This window comes from Lagopus muta, chromosome 17, assembly GCF_023343835.1.
Source record: "Lagopus muta isolate bLagMut1 chromosome 17, bLagMut1 primary, whole genome shotgun sequence".
Classification (NCBI taxonomy): Eukaryota; Metazoa; Chordata; class Aves; order Galliformes; family Phasianidae; genus Lagopus; species Lagopus muta.
In genome coordinates this window covers 612,817-629,067 of record NC_064449.1, presented here as the reverse complement: position 1 = coordinate 629,067, position 16,251 = coordinate 612,817, and the positions used below count along the sequence as shown (strand labels likewise).

The 16,251-nt window shown below is 43.6% G+C and overlaps 1 long non-coding RNA gene across 1 annotated transcript; it reads right to left on the bottom strand.

Moving 5' to 3' along the window:
* Positions 1 to 4,623: 4,623 nt before the first annotated feature.
* LOC125701605 (uncharacterized) lies at positions 4,624 to 11,265 on the bottom strand. The gene is made up of 3 exons (XR_007380291.1): positions 10,852 to 11,265; positions 9,905 to 9,986; positions 4,624 to 6,814 (listed from the first exon to the last, which is right to left on the bottom strand). It is a non-coding gene; the product is annotated as an uncharacterized LOC125701605 (long non-coding RNA).
* Between the last annotated feature and the right edge of the window lie 4,986 nt (positions 11,266 to 16,251).

The following is a 16,251-nucleotide window of genomic DNA, read 5'->3' as shown; positions in this document are numbered from 1 at the left end:
AGTGAATGAAAGCAATTTAGTGGAATTCAACAAAATCTCCAAAATAGAAATAAAAGTTGCTGATGTTCAGATAGCAAATATTTTTGGACAAACAGACAAATTTCACTCCTAAAAGGCTAACAGTTGCTGTCTGGTTCTTGAGAACCTCTTGTTCCTTGTGGATGTGTCTGATACGGAGCTGTCTGGTCGCCAGTTACCAGACTCTATTTTGTGAAGCTGTTTCTGCCACGTGGCTCTTTCTCATCTGCCCCTCCTGACATGAGACATCAGAAGCAGGAGCAGAAGCTATTCAATCATAGTGACAGAGCCCTTTTTTTGGATGGTAAAATGTTCCATTGATTTCGTATGTCTAATCTCATGTTTGTCTCTGTGCTTGCATACAGTGGCTTTGACGAAATAGAGCACGAAAAGGTTGTTCTGTGAGATTCATGCCCCGTTCTGCAGGGCTTGAAGAAAGGAATCCAAAACCTTCTGGCTAGCAAGCAAAGAAAGAATATGCAGCTTGTTGGAACACAGTAGGTATTGCCCTGAATTCTAGTCTTTTTGTTATCATGAGGAAAGCTACACAGGCCATCAGATACATGGTGGTATACTCACCAGGTAGATGAGTAGGAAATCTAAGTGCTGATCTCTACAAATGGCATTTATTGACCCTTCACTGTGTATAACTTCTCAGCTGCACTGTGAGTTAGTGCTGTGGATGTGGCATGGCTTTGGGTGGTGGCATGAAGGACCTGGAGGCTGCTTCCATGGGCTTGATTCTCAAAGGCACTGGCTTGCAAAGTAGCCTGAGCCAAGTCTCTTTCGGCTTTGGGCCTCATTCCATGGCTGCAAATGGGGCTGATAACCAGCCTGGCTGATGACAAGTGTGAAAGGAGAAATAAGTGCTATCATCTGACATTTGTCAGGGTGCAGGATGCTGACCTAGATCTGCACAATCAAACTGTATATAGGCTGCATACTCCAGTTTCATGGGACAGCATGTATGATGAATTAGACTGCCTGGCAATTCTCTGCCGTCCACGAAGGCTGTGAGCATTAATATAAGGCAAACACCATCTAATAGTCCCTACTGAAAAGGGAAGATGCACGTCTTTTAAAGCTCCAAGTTCCTTGGAGGAATAAAAGGAACTTTACAAGTCCTAAATCTATTGATGGTGTATGTGGCTTTATTTACACTTGCTGTGGCAATGTAATTGCTTCTTTTCTTGATTTGGGACTATTTAAATTTCTTGCATCATACTGGCTAAGGATCATAGCAGCAGAGAGTTGAAATATTGATATGCATGAAAAGGTAAATGTACGTATAGGTCTTGTGTCCTTGAAATCCTGTAATCACAGAATCACAGAATCACAGAATTGTAGGGGTTGGAAGGGACCTCCAGAGATCATCGAGTCCAACCCCCCTGCCAAATATATAATATCCTGTTGTTCTGTGGAGCAGCTTGATTTGTATTCTGGTTCAGCTTGGAACAAGGTGCTTGTGTCTGATTTGAAGGATTACAGAATTCCCACTCCCTTGACTTCCTCCCTGTGCTTTTTCCATTCTCCCTTTGTCCCAGGTTTAGAGTAGCCCTCTCTGACTCCTGCACAGGAGCAGCAGGTATCCTAAGGGTTTTTCACGAGGACCCATCCATTCCAGTGGCACTGGCAGTAACAGCACTGCTGTTGTGCCTGTGCTGCATGGGTCAGCCCTCTGGCTGCTGGCAGCCATCTCCTCGAGAAGAGAATGAAATCCAAGTGGCAGGGTAGGCACCTCTGAGGAGATAGCTCCTAACTGTTCCCACAGAGCTTGAAAAAAGAGGTTTGACGGATTTACAGAGGAAAATGGCTGAGAAGGGATTGATAAACACACAGAGAGATCTAACTAGTGTGTCCCATCACTCCGAATAGCTGATCATAGCGAAAGTGCTTCAGGGCAGTGTCGGGAAGAATTTGTTGATGTGAACTCGTGTCTCCCTGAGAGAATCATGCTGTTTCGGGGAAGGGACCGTCCAGAGAGGGTTGTCGTAAAGAGGAATGCAACAGTGGGGTGGGCATTTGTCAGGAGGAGCTGGAGAGATGATCACCAGTGCTTTCTGAAGGCAGAGTTGTGAGGATGCCAGCTAGGACTTGATAGCTAAGCTTCCTCACAGCCACAGTGTCAATACAAGTTTCCTTCCCCTTGGTGCCAGTGTTTGCAGCAATAAGCTCTCGATGCCAGCTTGAATCCCAGGCAGCAGAAATTCCCCAGTGCAGCTGGGAATCTCCCGCATCTCCCATGCTTAGACTACACAAACATGACCATCCACAGAGCAGTCAGCTCTCTGTTTAGAGGCTCAACTGATGGTATCTGGACTGTTGTGAACTATCTATTGTAGTGCCCTCAGTGCCAGCAACAGCTCAAGAAAGGAGAGCACACATGCCTTCTTCAGTGACCTCTGTAAAGATGTATCTGTCAAGGGCCAGGGTGGCTTGGGTCACTTTTAATCAAAGATATAATGGTAATATCAATTGCTATTCAAAAAGTCTGGAAGAGTGTGAGCATCTGAATGGGAGCTGCATTGAGTATATCCTGCCTTATGTGAACAAGTGTACTGAATTGCATTAAATACCTCCTTAAAATACTGCTTTGACTTACTTTAATTCACTTAAAATACCATATGCATCACTGGGGGAGCTTTTTGCAAGAACTGATTCAGGAGGATAACTTTAACGAGAGTGGCTGTGCATGTAGTTGTTCCTTTACATGGAAAATGCCAGTGCTGAGGGAGGTGAATAATTTTTTAATGTCCAGTTTTACCTTGACATTTGCTTGGGCATGAACTCAGTTGAAAATGCATGTATTGGTGCTGTAATGTCATGTTGATGCCCAGAAGGACATAATGTTTGAAAGGATGTTTCAAACAAATTTGATTAGTAGATATCTTGTACCATCTGATTTTCGATTATTCAAGCTATTCTCCATGATAGCTATGGTCAAATTTAATGTTTACTGATTGCCAGCAAGTGAAAAGATCTAAAGCTGCAAAGCATCCAAATGAACATTTCTATTGTGCTTTGAAGCTGAGAACTAGAAAATTATCTGTAAATGTGAGAGAAAATTAGACATACACCAAGATTTCCTTTTCTGAAGCTTTGAGAATATTTGCTTTCCTCTCTTTTTAGGAGCAAGGTCTCTATCTCATTAAAAACTTTTATCCAAAACTCATCTGAATCGAGCAGAATGCAGGAATTTGTGTGCGCTGAAGACCTTCTCTAGCTGTTTAGCAGTTGCCACTGAGAGAATGGCAGGTAAAGTGGTCAGTGCATCCTTTGGCTAGGAAAGGCCTCAGCCTTCACTGAATCAATCTTTTGGAACACTGTTTACAAAAGCTTTGGTAAACAAGCTGTGTTTGTGCGTGTCTCTTACACTTTAAGACTAACAAATTGAGATGAACTGCAGCAGATCTGTGAAGGCTGGGCACGCATACACAAGGGCCTGAGTTGATTTATCTTGATGTTTGGTTGAATTCTTTGCATTTTGGGTCCCTTCCGTAACCTTTTCACCTCGTTCTTTTTTAAGGTGGCTGCCTGGCTGTTACAATTTATCATGAACGCATCTCACTTCACTTTTGGCTCCTCTGACGGAAGGAACAGCCGGTCTCTGGGAGGTCAAAGACATTATTTTCCCTTCGTCTTTCTCAGTTTCCAGCACATATTTGTCACTTTGAAAAAGCATGAATTCTGGATTTGATGCACTTTAATTGATTTCACCCTCAACAAGTCCAACTGTCCATCAACCTTCCCTTTTTCTTTCCTTCCCTCCCCTCCCCCCCCCCCTTTTTCATTTCTTTCCTCTGTCCCTTTACTTTGTGAGTGATGTTTTCACCCGCCTGCATGCTGAAGCTGTTGCAAAGCCCATGACCCCATCAAGCCTTACTGTCACTAGCCATGTCTCTCATTTTCCTCATCTTCCAAGTTGAACTTTGGATATTGAAGGAGAATGAAATCTTATAGGAGCACTGGTCTTGTAGACTCTTAGTAATGTGTTCTTTGTCTGAGTGGCTGCTGGCAGCTAGTTAAATTTGGCTGATAGTCCACTTATAGTCTGCTGTGCAAATTTGAAAGTGAGAGAATTCATAATTAGTCCTCAATAACGATACTGATATTGTACTAAGGCAGAGATAAGATATCATCTCTTCTTTCCTTATGGAAAGATACATACACCCAGCATGACACAGTTATAAATACAGTTGTATAAAATAGTCGATACGCAAATGAGGCACTGTCACAATGTTTCTTGCTTGTTTTGTGAATTCACAAGGCATGAATGGCTTCCCTGGGTCCTATTCAACATAACCTTGGGCACCACCAGGGATGGGGTACCCACACTCCCACCCTTGCCTCACAGCCCTCTGAGTAAAGAATTTCCCCCTAACATCTAATTTCAGTCTCCTTTCTTTTAGTTTAGAACTAGTCCTCCTCCTATCGCTATCAGACCACACTAAAAAAAAAAAAAAAAAAAAAAAAAAAAAAAACATCTTTTTTATGCATTCCATTTAATGATAATTCCTTGGACTAATGTGCGCTCACCGGAGGACTGCAGCACCTCAGGATGAACAGAATTGGTTCCAGGTACTTTATACAAGTGAATTCATCACCTAGCCGAGGTTAATTAATTAAAAATGGCTGGAAGCTGCCGGGTGCCGGGGCTCCGGGGCGGCCGAGCGCCGCGCCACGCCGCGGGACTGCTGTCCATGGTCCTGCGTGGCTGCGCGGCGCGAGCAAGGGCAAACGGGCGGCTTCGTGGGCAAAAGAACCCGAGTCGTTCCTGCAGATCGCAGGCGGTGCTTGTCAGCAAGGAAATGAGTGTTCTGCAAGGAGCTGCAAAGGGTGCTCCATTACTACTCATGGAACTCCCAGGCTTTCTCTCTGTGGTTTGCCTCTGAGCGGGCTGTTGGTCCAGCTGTGTGAAGACTTGTGCAGTGAAACTGGACTGTTGTATGTTGAATCATCTTCTGAATGTTATCTTAGTGTTTAGAAAAGAAAGCCCTAGACCTTTATATATCAGCGACAGACAGGATTCCTTGCTGGGAAACATGCCCCTGGTTTGGATATTTCAAGTACAAGTGTTTTTGTTCAAATGTTATCAAGACAAAACTTGCTCTTTTTCAATCTATGGGTTACTTTTATCCTTACATCAGCAAAAATTCTTCCTATCTTGAGGTGATGGTGACTTTATTTTTCCTTTCATTGAGATGCAAATATTTTCTTTTTAAGGAATTTTCTAGTGTCCAGAGCTATGATGCAATAGGAGCATAAAAAATTGTTCTGTGTTTATATAGTCTGCTGTTACTACCTTCTTGGTAATGCTGGGAGATCAGGGGCTAAGAGTATAAGATACATTAATATGACATTCAAATGTTTCAAAGGCTATCAAGGGATTTAATTTCTTGGGAGTGGGTGCTATCCTTTTTCTGTTATGCATAGTGCTATGCTTGGGGTAAGAACGCACAGAAGGGAGAACTTAGTTTTAATGGGTTCTTTGCAGGTTTTCAGCTCTTATGGGCACCATACTTGTGAGATGAACTGAACTGCCAGTTTACTGTACTCTGAAGAGTCTTTTCTATGGTCTTTAATTCCAGCTCAGAGTTCTAAGAGATGTTGATGTTACTTAAGATTTCTCATGTATTAGAGAGCTTGAGAATTTTTCTGGCAGTTTCTATTCAGAAAACAAAAACAAACACCCTTGCTTTATGTCTTTTCAGGACTTCCTCTAGAAGTTGTTCTGCTGAAGAACAAACTGGAGTCGTTTCTCACTGATAAAATCATTTTTATTGTATCTAGAGAAATTATAGAGGGAAACAAAGATCTTCTCAAGTTACTGGCCTGCAGCATTCTCTTCTCTGTTCTAAAAGAACTGGAAAAAAGATCTGGTAATGCTGTTGTAGCGTAGGATGAAAAAATATACATGTATATTTACAGGATCAACCAGATTCCTTTCTTAGCTTTTTTTTGCAGCTATAACCAGCCAGGCAGTGGTATGTGTTAGCTTATTAGATTGGTCAAACCCTGCATCTGTGCACTGCTCAAGAACTAATGAAAATTTCACGCCCAAGTTAGATTCATCATATGTGGACACACATGATATTGGCTGTCTGCAGAGCTTGGCTCCGGAGATGGGGAGAGCTGTCACCAAGGCAGGTTTTTCACACTTTGCTTGAAGCGACATCAAAAAGATTTTAACAGAGTTTTGTTTATTTGTTTGTTTGTTTTGTGGCAGACTAAAGACAGGTTCTCTTGTTATTGTTTACTGGTAACAAGAATTTATTTCCGTGGAGTCACAACAGCGACCAAGACATCTGCTTCATTTTACCTTCTAATTCTATCATATAACTTAGCCAAATTATGCAGTAGGTCTTCAGATTCATTTAGCAGCTCATTTATTGAGTCTCTTAGTGTCTTCAGTAAAGCACTTTTTATTCACAAGCACCCAGAACTAATTGCTGTCTTACTTCCAATGTGCTGTGAATGTTACCTGTCTTAGCATTTTGAAGAGAGGCACTCAGAGATGAAGTGTCTTCAAAATCATCTTGCAGGACAGCTTCAAATTCAGGATTGGAAGTCCAGTCTCATACTGTAATACCTAGTTTACATGCCTGCCTAAGGGGTTGCAGCACCTGATGTAGATGCTTGTCCAAAGAAAATGGCATGTAGGTGCCTAGGCAGTTTGTAGAATTAACTGAGAGCTGGATGCATCCATAAGCATCATGGTGTGGTCCTCTGCTGAGCTGGGAATCTTGTAAGAGCACTTTAGCTGGTCAGGAACTGTGGATGGCTGTCTGGATCTGCCCTGCAGCAGAAAAAGGGATTATGTCTGTAATTTGCATATCCAGAAGGGCTTCTACACAGCTGCACGGGAGGGTATTTCATGCTGAAATAGGTGTTGATGAGATCTGGGTCCTTCTGAAATAGGAAACACTTGAGAGTGGATATTCTGGGTGTTTGAACAAAGTCATGCTTTAGGTACCTGATCAGGTGATCTGAATCCTGCTGCAAGTCTCTCAAACCCTAGGCCAGCGCCTCCTCCAGTACAGTAGCCTTCCCAGTAAGTTTTATTTTACAGTCAGTAAGTTGGGCTATTATCTTATGTAAAGCCAAAAATTGCACAGTCTATATCTGTATTTATGCCTCTGTATATCTAATATATATCTATATTTAGCAGAGCCCTGCTAAACTAGTTGGAAGCTTTCCAAACCATGCACAAACTCAGTTTCTTGTCTTTTCTGTCAGGAAAGGAACAGTCTAGGGAAAGTACTGTGCTAAGTTCAGGTTGGTTGGCCTGGCAGTGCTGGAATTGTTAATACCATAAATACAGCCTTTTCAGTCTCTGGATGTACATAAGCAAAGAGGTCAAGAGGCCAACAATAGCACTCCATAGGGGTTGTTTGAAGAGACTTTTTAGTAATTGTGAATGTTCAGCTAACATAAGACTTGTTTTAAAATGCGGACTCAGATTTGTTGCTTGGATGAGATATAAACTAAGATTTGATCATATTTAAAAGTCAATCCATTTCAAGTCTAGTGTTCAGAGCATCTTTCATCTTTAAGAATTGCTTTACATGCTGGTAGGCTTAGAGTTTTTAACCATATTCTGTGAGTTGCCAACCATTGTGTAAGAGGCATGAAGTATCTCTTGTTGCTTGTCTCTTGAACAGATGCCTTCCTTTTCCCTACCCAAATCCAGAAGACAAAAATGTGTTGTGAATTTACCCACGTGATTTCAAGAAAGGATACACCACCCATTTTTTGGCAAAGATGTGGAAGCATTCATACTGCCTATTTTAATAGTCAGATGGAGGAAAAGAAGTCTTGAAAAGGAGAAGCAGAACAGTTACATTAGGCACTTGATGATAATTTCAATCTGAAGAGCTCTGAATTCCCCTCTGAAATCTTTTTCTCTTGGGAGTCTTAGTTCCTAAGTTAATTGGCTAATTAGTGTGTGTTCACACCACAAATCAGCCCAGCAAGGCAAACTCAGAAGAGCTAATGCTGGTCACTTGCTCTCAGTGGAAGCTGGGGATCTCAGGATCTTGTAGAGGCACTTGACTCCCCTGGATGTCTGGTAATTAGGGGGTTGTTACTAGAATGCTGGAGAATTTACAGTGAAGAGGGAAGGAAACAGCACCAAAAAATCTTCCTTCAGTAACTGGTGCCTGTGTCATCATCTCTCTAAAGAGAATTTATTTCTCTTGTTCTTTTCCTGTTCCAACTAATAACTTTCTTGGGGGTGGAGAGAGCTGGAATTGACTGAAGGTGCCCCAAGCTGAGAGATGTTCAGCACCCAGCTGATCCCTGATCTCCCTTGCAGGTAAAAAGTTGGACAACTTGTAGGCTGAACACGCCAGATGAGGAAGAGAAGGGTATGGCCTGGAGAGAGTTAGTTACAAAGCCAGCAACTGTTGGTGAGTGTGTTGGCTGAAGTGCTCTGCCATAGCCTCTACAGTCAGGGCTGGCTTCAGGGAAGCCCAGGGGAATGGCCTTGGGTCATCAGATAGCATTTATGGGGGGCTATAGAAGTAAGCATGAATACACAGATCTTGTGGAGAATGAGTCCTACATAGGAATGAAATCCATCTGTGAGTTTGGTCGGGATTTTTTGTGTATTCAGTATTCTTATCTCAGGGCCTGCACTGTAATAAGTCACCTCTGAGTAATAGAAGGGAGAGTCTAAAAGTCCTTCCTCTGATAATTTTTGATGTCCCATTCATATCCTTTTCTATCTGTCTTAAACTTTACTCTTCTTGCTATTCAGCATCATGAGGCACCACAAAACATTACAACCAGGAGTCCTCTGGAGACAAGTGTATTGTTGGGCCCAGCTTCCATGGAAGAGCAAGAAAGCTTGAGCAATGGCACCTCTTCTGCATTCAGCTGTGAGCATTTGCCCCAAATGCCTTCTGTCATTTCGGAAGACCCCATCCTTTTTGCTTTAATTGATTCTGTCTGGCTTTAATTTGATGTAAGAATAGACCTCCCACTGCAAGCTCTCAAGAGTGCTTTGTGTAAGGGAACTTGCAGGCTGGGTGTAGCTGTGACCAGGGACAGGATTATTTTATTGGAATAGGTAGACAAGGGCATTTTGGTTAGGTCCACTGAATTCTTTAAGTCCTTTACCAATTGAAACGAGGCTTTTTACTTCCTTAGTGGGTTGTGGGAAGTGCTTGTACAACAACTTGAAAGCAAACCACTAAAATAATAATTTATTCTTAAAGCCACACGTGGGATTTCACAAAGACATCCAGAGTCCTATTGCATTGGTTTCCTGTAAGTAAGAAGCGGGAGATGATCTAGGACTGGGACTCTGAAGGTTCAAGGAAGGGATTTGGAGGCAAGGAGAAGGGAGCGTATTTGGCTGCCATCACCAAACAGAATGATGGCAGGGATGAGGGTAAACAGGGGAAGCTGAAAAGCAAACATCCATGTGAGTCTGGTCAGCTAAAGTCTAAACAGCTCTTGAGTTTGTCTTATCAAATCAAAATATTTTGGTTCAGTAGTGTGTTGCCTTGAGTCAGTGTTTGTCTATGGTGACATGGAGTTGTAGAAACACCCAAATTGGAGGGTGCTGCATCCCCTGCTACTGGAGCTGGGATCTCTGCTGTCTGCTAAGGCCTAAGAGAGGAGCACATTGCTTTTTGGGTCAAGGAAAGGCTGCATGAGAGCAATCCTATGTCTTGGTTTCAGATTCTTCAGTTGCTTTAAGGCATCTTCAGAGCTGCAGTGCCTTGTTCAGTGTGATTAAGTGTGCTGCTGCTTGGACCGCAAATAAGGGTTTTAAGTCAAATGGGAAGATTTTTGAGGGAAAACAGATGAAAAAGTATTCAGAGTTAATTATGAGAATTGTTGAAATGGCTTGAGTAATAAAAAATAGATATGTACTCACTTATTCATCTCATGCTATTAGCGGTCTGTGCTTCTGCATCAAGTAATAGTGGGCTGGAAAAGGTTGGAGTGTTTAGGAGACCCTGTGAAACACAAAATCACTGTCTGCACAAAACCTAATGTCACTAAAAGTCCAGTCTTTGAAGATGCAACCTGGTGATCTTCCAAAATTGTATTTCACAAAGACATTGAGGTTAGGGTGAGGTGCTAAGCACAAAACAACTGGAAAATGTACACCTTAGGCTAGAGTAGGACCCTGTATATCTCCAAAACCCACCCACATCTCTCCCAGCCTATTCCTAGTGGTAGCTTAGACCTTACTGTTTTTTTGCAAACAGTTTTGTTCCTATCTGCTGATTTTGTTCATCACTTCATAGAAATTGTATACAAGAATACCATGTATATGCTTTCACTAGAAATACTTCTTTTTTCCTTCCCTGTGTCAGAAACCCTATATTTTTTAAGTTATTCTTTAGCCATTCCACCTGATCACTCAGTATTTCCATGTTTCAAGGAGATTTATCTGAATGGCATGTTTCCATGGCTGATATGCAGCAATAATGCAGGGTTAATACCTAATTAGTTCCCAGGGACATTGAGCTTTTCATGGATATTCAGTAACAAAAGAAACAACAAACAAGCTGAATTCCTGGGTCTTAATTCATTTGGGAGAAGGAAACAGGAACCTAAAAATGCAGGAATTATTCAATGCAGTCCAAGCTCAGTCCATTCTCTCATGGAGCTCAGAAGATGCTATAGCAGCTGACAGGGAAAATATAACCTCCCTCCCTCCCTTCAGGGATTGTGTATGTGTCTGTGTTTGCAGCCCTGACATCTCCAAAGAGGAACATTCCCAGTTCTGCCACGCTTTAAATAGCTCCTTGCCCGTTCCCCTGCCTGCCGCAGCCTCCAGCCAACCTGACCCCATTTTCTGACATTCAGCCATACCTGATCAATTGTATCCTGAGCAGCTAGAGATGATCGGAGCTGGCCTTCCACCTCGCAGGATGGCGAGCATATGGGCCTGCAGGCTCCAGCCATTATGTTCCTGAGCACTGAGCTTGTCTGCCTGTGGCTACAGAGAGCTTTTTCCCCTCTCAAGCAATTGCAAATAAACCTTTCTGATAACTAAAAGGAAAACAAACAGGCCCTTTGGCTCTGTAGGCACTGAGAAGGAGAGGAAAACAAAAAACAACAACAAAATCTTTGCTATGCTTAGGCAGCACGCAGCTTCACAGGGCCCTCAGGAAGGAGGAATTGTCTGCCCTCAGCCAGAGATGGGGCTTTTCTCTGAGCAGAAAGGGCTCATTTCAGGAGGGTTAGCCCTTGGTGCTGTACAGCCAGAAGTGGAGTGGGAGCCGCAGAGGTGAGAGAAAGTTTGGCTCAGAGGGATCCATCATCTAGATGAAAAAAAATGAGTCTTTGAACTGCCCACTATAGGCAGTCTAGTGTTAGACTTGAAGTCTTAAGGGTCTGAAGGCTGAAATTAGCCTTGTGAGGGTAATTAGCCATTGGAACTGGCAGCAAGGGCAGAGCAGGACAGGATGGTAGAACCATAGAATCACAGAATATCCAGAGTTGGAAGGATCATCAAATCCAACTCCTGGTTCCACACAGGACCACCTGTAAATCAGACTATATGTCTGAAAGCACTGTCCAGACTTCTTGAAACCTTGGCAAGCTTGGTGCTGTGACCATTTCCCTAGGGGGCCTGTGCCAGTGCCCAACTACCCTCTGGTGAAGAATTTTTTCTTGATATCCAGCCTGACCCTTCCCTGGCACAGCTCCATGCTGTTCCCTCAGGTTCTATCACTTGTCACTAGGGGGAGGAGATCAGCATTTGCCCCTCTGCTCCCCCCCCCCCCCCCACAAGGAATCCACAGACCGACATGAGGTCTCCCCTTAGTCTCCTCTATGCTGAACAATCCAAGGGACTTCAATCAATCATTCCTTCAGACCATTCACCATCTTTGCAGACCTCCTTTGGATGTGCTTTAGTAGTTTTATGTCCTTTTTGTTCTGTGGCACACAGAACTGCTCACATTACTCAGGGTGGGGCCACACCAATGCAGTGTAGAGAGCGATAATCACTTCTCTGACACAACTGGCAATGCCATGCTTGATGCATGTCAGGATACGGTAGGCCTTCCTGGCTGCCTGGATACACTCATGTTCAACTTGCTGTTCACCAAGACTCCCAGATTGCTTTCAAGGGGGCTGCTACAGTGTCTCACCCACCAGTCTGTGTGTATAGCCAAAGTTTGTCCTTCCAAGGTGCAGAATCCATTACTTTCTCTTGTGGCCACCTTTCATGTGGCTGGTGATTGCCCAGCTCTGTAATTTGTCTAGCCCCTGCAGGCTGGGGGACATCTGCCAACAGCACAGAGGCATGCTGCCATGCCAAGTGAACTGAAAAGCTGCTTGCTAATGCAACACCTCTTAGAGCAAGACTCCATATACTGGGTAGATTCACAGTTTCTTAGGGTTACTCAACTGAAGTGCACTCCCAGCTGGCAACAAAGCTCTTTCCCTAAGACAATAAATGATGGGCTTTTTCAACTTAAAGTCAGAGTCATGAAGAGCCTTTGAAACCTTTGCCTCAGCAGATATGGCCAAGGTTATCAACTTGGCACGTCTTCAGTGAACTTGGACGCTATCTTGAAATGCTGTCAGACTGCAATGCACTCATGCTAAAATGCTGAAACCACAGAAAGGGACCCCTGACCCTGTCACCTTGCTCTCCTTCTGCCTGCAAAGAGCCAGAGCACTAACGTTATCATGAAGGTACAATAGCTGGTACCAGGTATGAGTTGTGCTGCTGCCAAGGCGTCTTCTCTGAAGTGTTCGATGGGAATCACTCCTATAGAGTGAAGTAGTTCTGTTCCCTAAACATTTGAACTGTAGAAATGAGTAGGAAATCCATGTGGAAAATTCAGAAGGGGAAAATGAGAGCATAAACCATGGGATCAGCACCCACTGGGCCAAACAGTTCCTTCCCAAGAAACTCCATTGAAGCAACAATATTAATTGCCAATTTATGCCAGCATTTCCAAGAGTCGCTCTTGGGACACAGCCAGTTCTGGTAGAGGATTAATCTTGCTGAGAAACTCCCTCTTGCCCATTGCTCCGTCTCTGACACACTCACACATGCAGAAAAACAAATGTTGGTGACCCTCCGACAACCCAGTTAGCTAGCGGGGAATTAAGGGACATGAAACTCTAGCTTCCCCTTCGGCACAGCCCTGCATCTGCCACAGCCAATTCAGAAGGCAGGACTAGCCACCTGCTAGTTGTTTTGCTCAGAGAGAAAACGTCTATTGGACACATAGGAAACAACTAATTCAGTCTCATGAGACGGACCAGCAATTTGTCATTCTCACTGTCTCCAGTACAGGTACTCAGCCCCTTTTAGGACTATGATGCTGTGGGGTTTTTTTTATGGTTATTTTTCCACCTGGCAGTAGTTCTGTATTTTGTTTTTGTCTAACGTAGCATTTCTCAGCTATTGACATTTGACCATCCAATTCCGGGCAACAAAGAAAACATTGTGCCCCATTCACACACAGGAATCCCCATCCCTTCATCTTGGCTTAAAAACAAATTAATAGAGAAAAATGTGTATTGTGTAAGCTGGAAAGCGCAGTCATTGTTGTGCAGTGTCTGACTTTTGAGAAGCATGGATCTTCTCTATTTACTGCTTTGGAATCTCTGTGTTTCAAGGACAGGTCAGTGCCTCTTCATCCTACCACTTCCCTAGTGCCATTGCACTCTGTATGCCACTGCAGTGTGATTTGACTCAAATTTTTTGCACTAGGGGTTCCACAGAAGTTTCCCCAGAGTTGGTCTCGGTATCAGAAGGGATAGTTTAATGGCCTCAAGAAGCAGGCTAGGAATTTTCCTTGGGAACAGCAGGCTCAGATCTACAGCTTGCTCAGTCTTTCCCCCTTCTGAGGAAAATAAATTGAATAGCATGCAGTTTACTGCATACCCACAAGAGAAGTTGTGGAGGAGAACCCAAGGCCGGCCACTCAGCGGGTGCAAATCAGTATGCCTTTGCTAGCTTACACCAGCTGTAGAGTTGGCCCCAAGGTTTTTGTGTTCACATTATCCTGGGGGCTCATATTGCAAGAATGCAGGGCTGGCCAGATGTGCTGGCTGCTGTGCTCCCTTTCCTCCATGACTGACAGGGTACCAGGCGACAGGGAGCTGCCACTCCCTGCCCTTGAAGCAGCCAGGTTGGAGCTGCATGTATAAAGTCTGGAAGTTGCTTTGGGATCTTTGGGAATGGCTACAGCACATAAATGCGGTTACAGGACGTATCAACAGAGTAGCAGAGGAAGTTTTCCCCTTGGAAGTGGTGTTCATCTCCTCCCCCAACCCAGCATATGGAATTCTGGATCACATTTCTCTCTCTTGCCAATAAATATTGCAGATTTATTGCTCTATACCTGGTGGGTAGTAAATTGCATTCCACCTCTGTTATAAGGCTCTTTGCTATGACATAGCCTTGCAGCTCCATTAAACCTTAATTACAGCAACACTTCATTGGGTTGCTGCGATGGCCTGAGTGCCATTGCAGTGGAGAGGATGTATGGCCAAAACAGGCTGATGCAGAGACGCTTTGTTTTGTTTTGTTTCCTCCCTTTTTAAGGATTATGGAGAGTTGAGCCCAGCAAGGGGAATAGATGGAGAGCCCCTCACGCTCTGCTCATTTTCCACAACAGCTGGCTTCACCTGCCACAGCCCCTGTAGCTCTTCAGTCCCTGACTGAGTGCTCAGCAGTGTTCAAAGTTGCCTTCTTTAGGTGACTTATTCCTGTCTGTACTTCTGATCGGCATCCCAGGTTCGGTGTGATCTTTGTTTGAAAGCATGAGGAGTGCAGGGCTTGGATTTCTAGAGTGTAGCAAGACAAATTTAAGAGTCAGTGACTGAGATCACTCTTAGCAGACAGATTGTTTTCTGTCAGCTGAAGGCATTATTTCTGGTGCCATCCTTGCCCACCTGCCAATATTCATCCCTGCAGCCTGTGGCTTTGGCTTTGGACATCAAACTGGGTCTTTGTGGACCCCTGGCCCCTCATAGACTTGCACTCAGTGCTAGCATGCATTGCACAGACAGCCCTCCTTGGACCAGTGTTCATGTCTTCCGGCTCTGTGATGAGCTAACCAGACTACTAATCACTGTGCCAGCCTCTTGGATCCACTGCACCACCTCACAGGTGAGTGCTGTCATTGGATCCGTCCAAGAGAGAGACTGCTTGGTTCCAATTGGAAATGATTTGCTGCCTCAGTTGTACTGGTACGTTGTCAAGTGGTACAGATGGTGTAGATATGACCATAACTGAAGCTGCTCCAGTTTAATTTTGGGACTATCTGCTGTTAGCATAATGCTCTCACTTTCGTAATCAGTTTGACTTTTGTGGTCATACTAATGCTTCACAAGTCCACTTGTATGAGTGAGAATACTTCTATTACTGTGTTTTACCACATCCATAACTTTATCTACCCAAATATCTATATATCATTTATATTCAGGTACCCAAAAATGTTTGTAGGTAGACAGCATGGAGATCTTCTACCCCACTGCTATAGCAAAAAACTACCAGAAAGCAACTAAAATCTTTCTACAAATTTAGTTGCTGTGCTCTTTAAAGAGTAACTAACACATGAAGGATACTTTTCTGTGGAGAGTCTATTACAGAGCCTTGTTTGTCCTCATTCTCCCCTCCTTCAGCAACCTTGAGATGTCAGACATAGGAAATGTGGCCACAGCTGTTTATGCACTTAGGAGGTTTTTTTTCCAAGGCCGCATCCTTCTATTCTGTAGATTACTTGAAAAGATGCTACAGGGACTCCAGAAAGCCAAGGTCTGTGTGCCATGTGCAGGTGTTGCCACGAGATTGACATTTTGAACATTTGAAAACTATCAGAGAACTGATTTGGTGCTAGATTTTTTTTCCTCTCCTCCCTCCTTCCCACTTAAAGTATATGTTAGAAGGCTTCTGCTGTAGACTGATATTCCTAACAGGTCCATGTTGCTCAAGTAACAGTCACACACGATAGCACATAGTAGGAGGAACATAGCTCATCACACGCAGCTAGGAAAGAGTTCAGCTTCTCTGTATCCTGGGCTGGAGTTAACTGACACTCACCAAAGCCCCATCCAGCCTTTGACTTACCTTCCTCTATAGGCTAATTAAGTCTTGCCCACCATAAGCGATTAAGAAAATGCCACTGTATGTGTTTTTTCTACAATAACTCATCACCTTGATGGAAAACTGATTATTTTTCTATGTGCAAATGGTTACATTTTCAGATGTTCTTGTTTTAAATTATGTAAGAGGGGAAA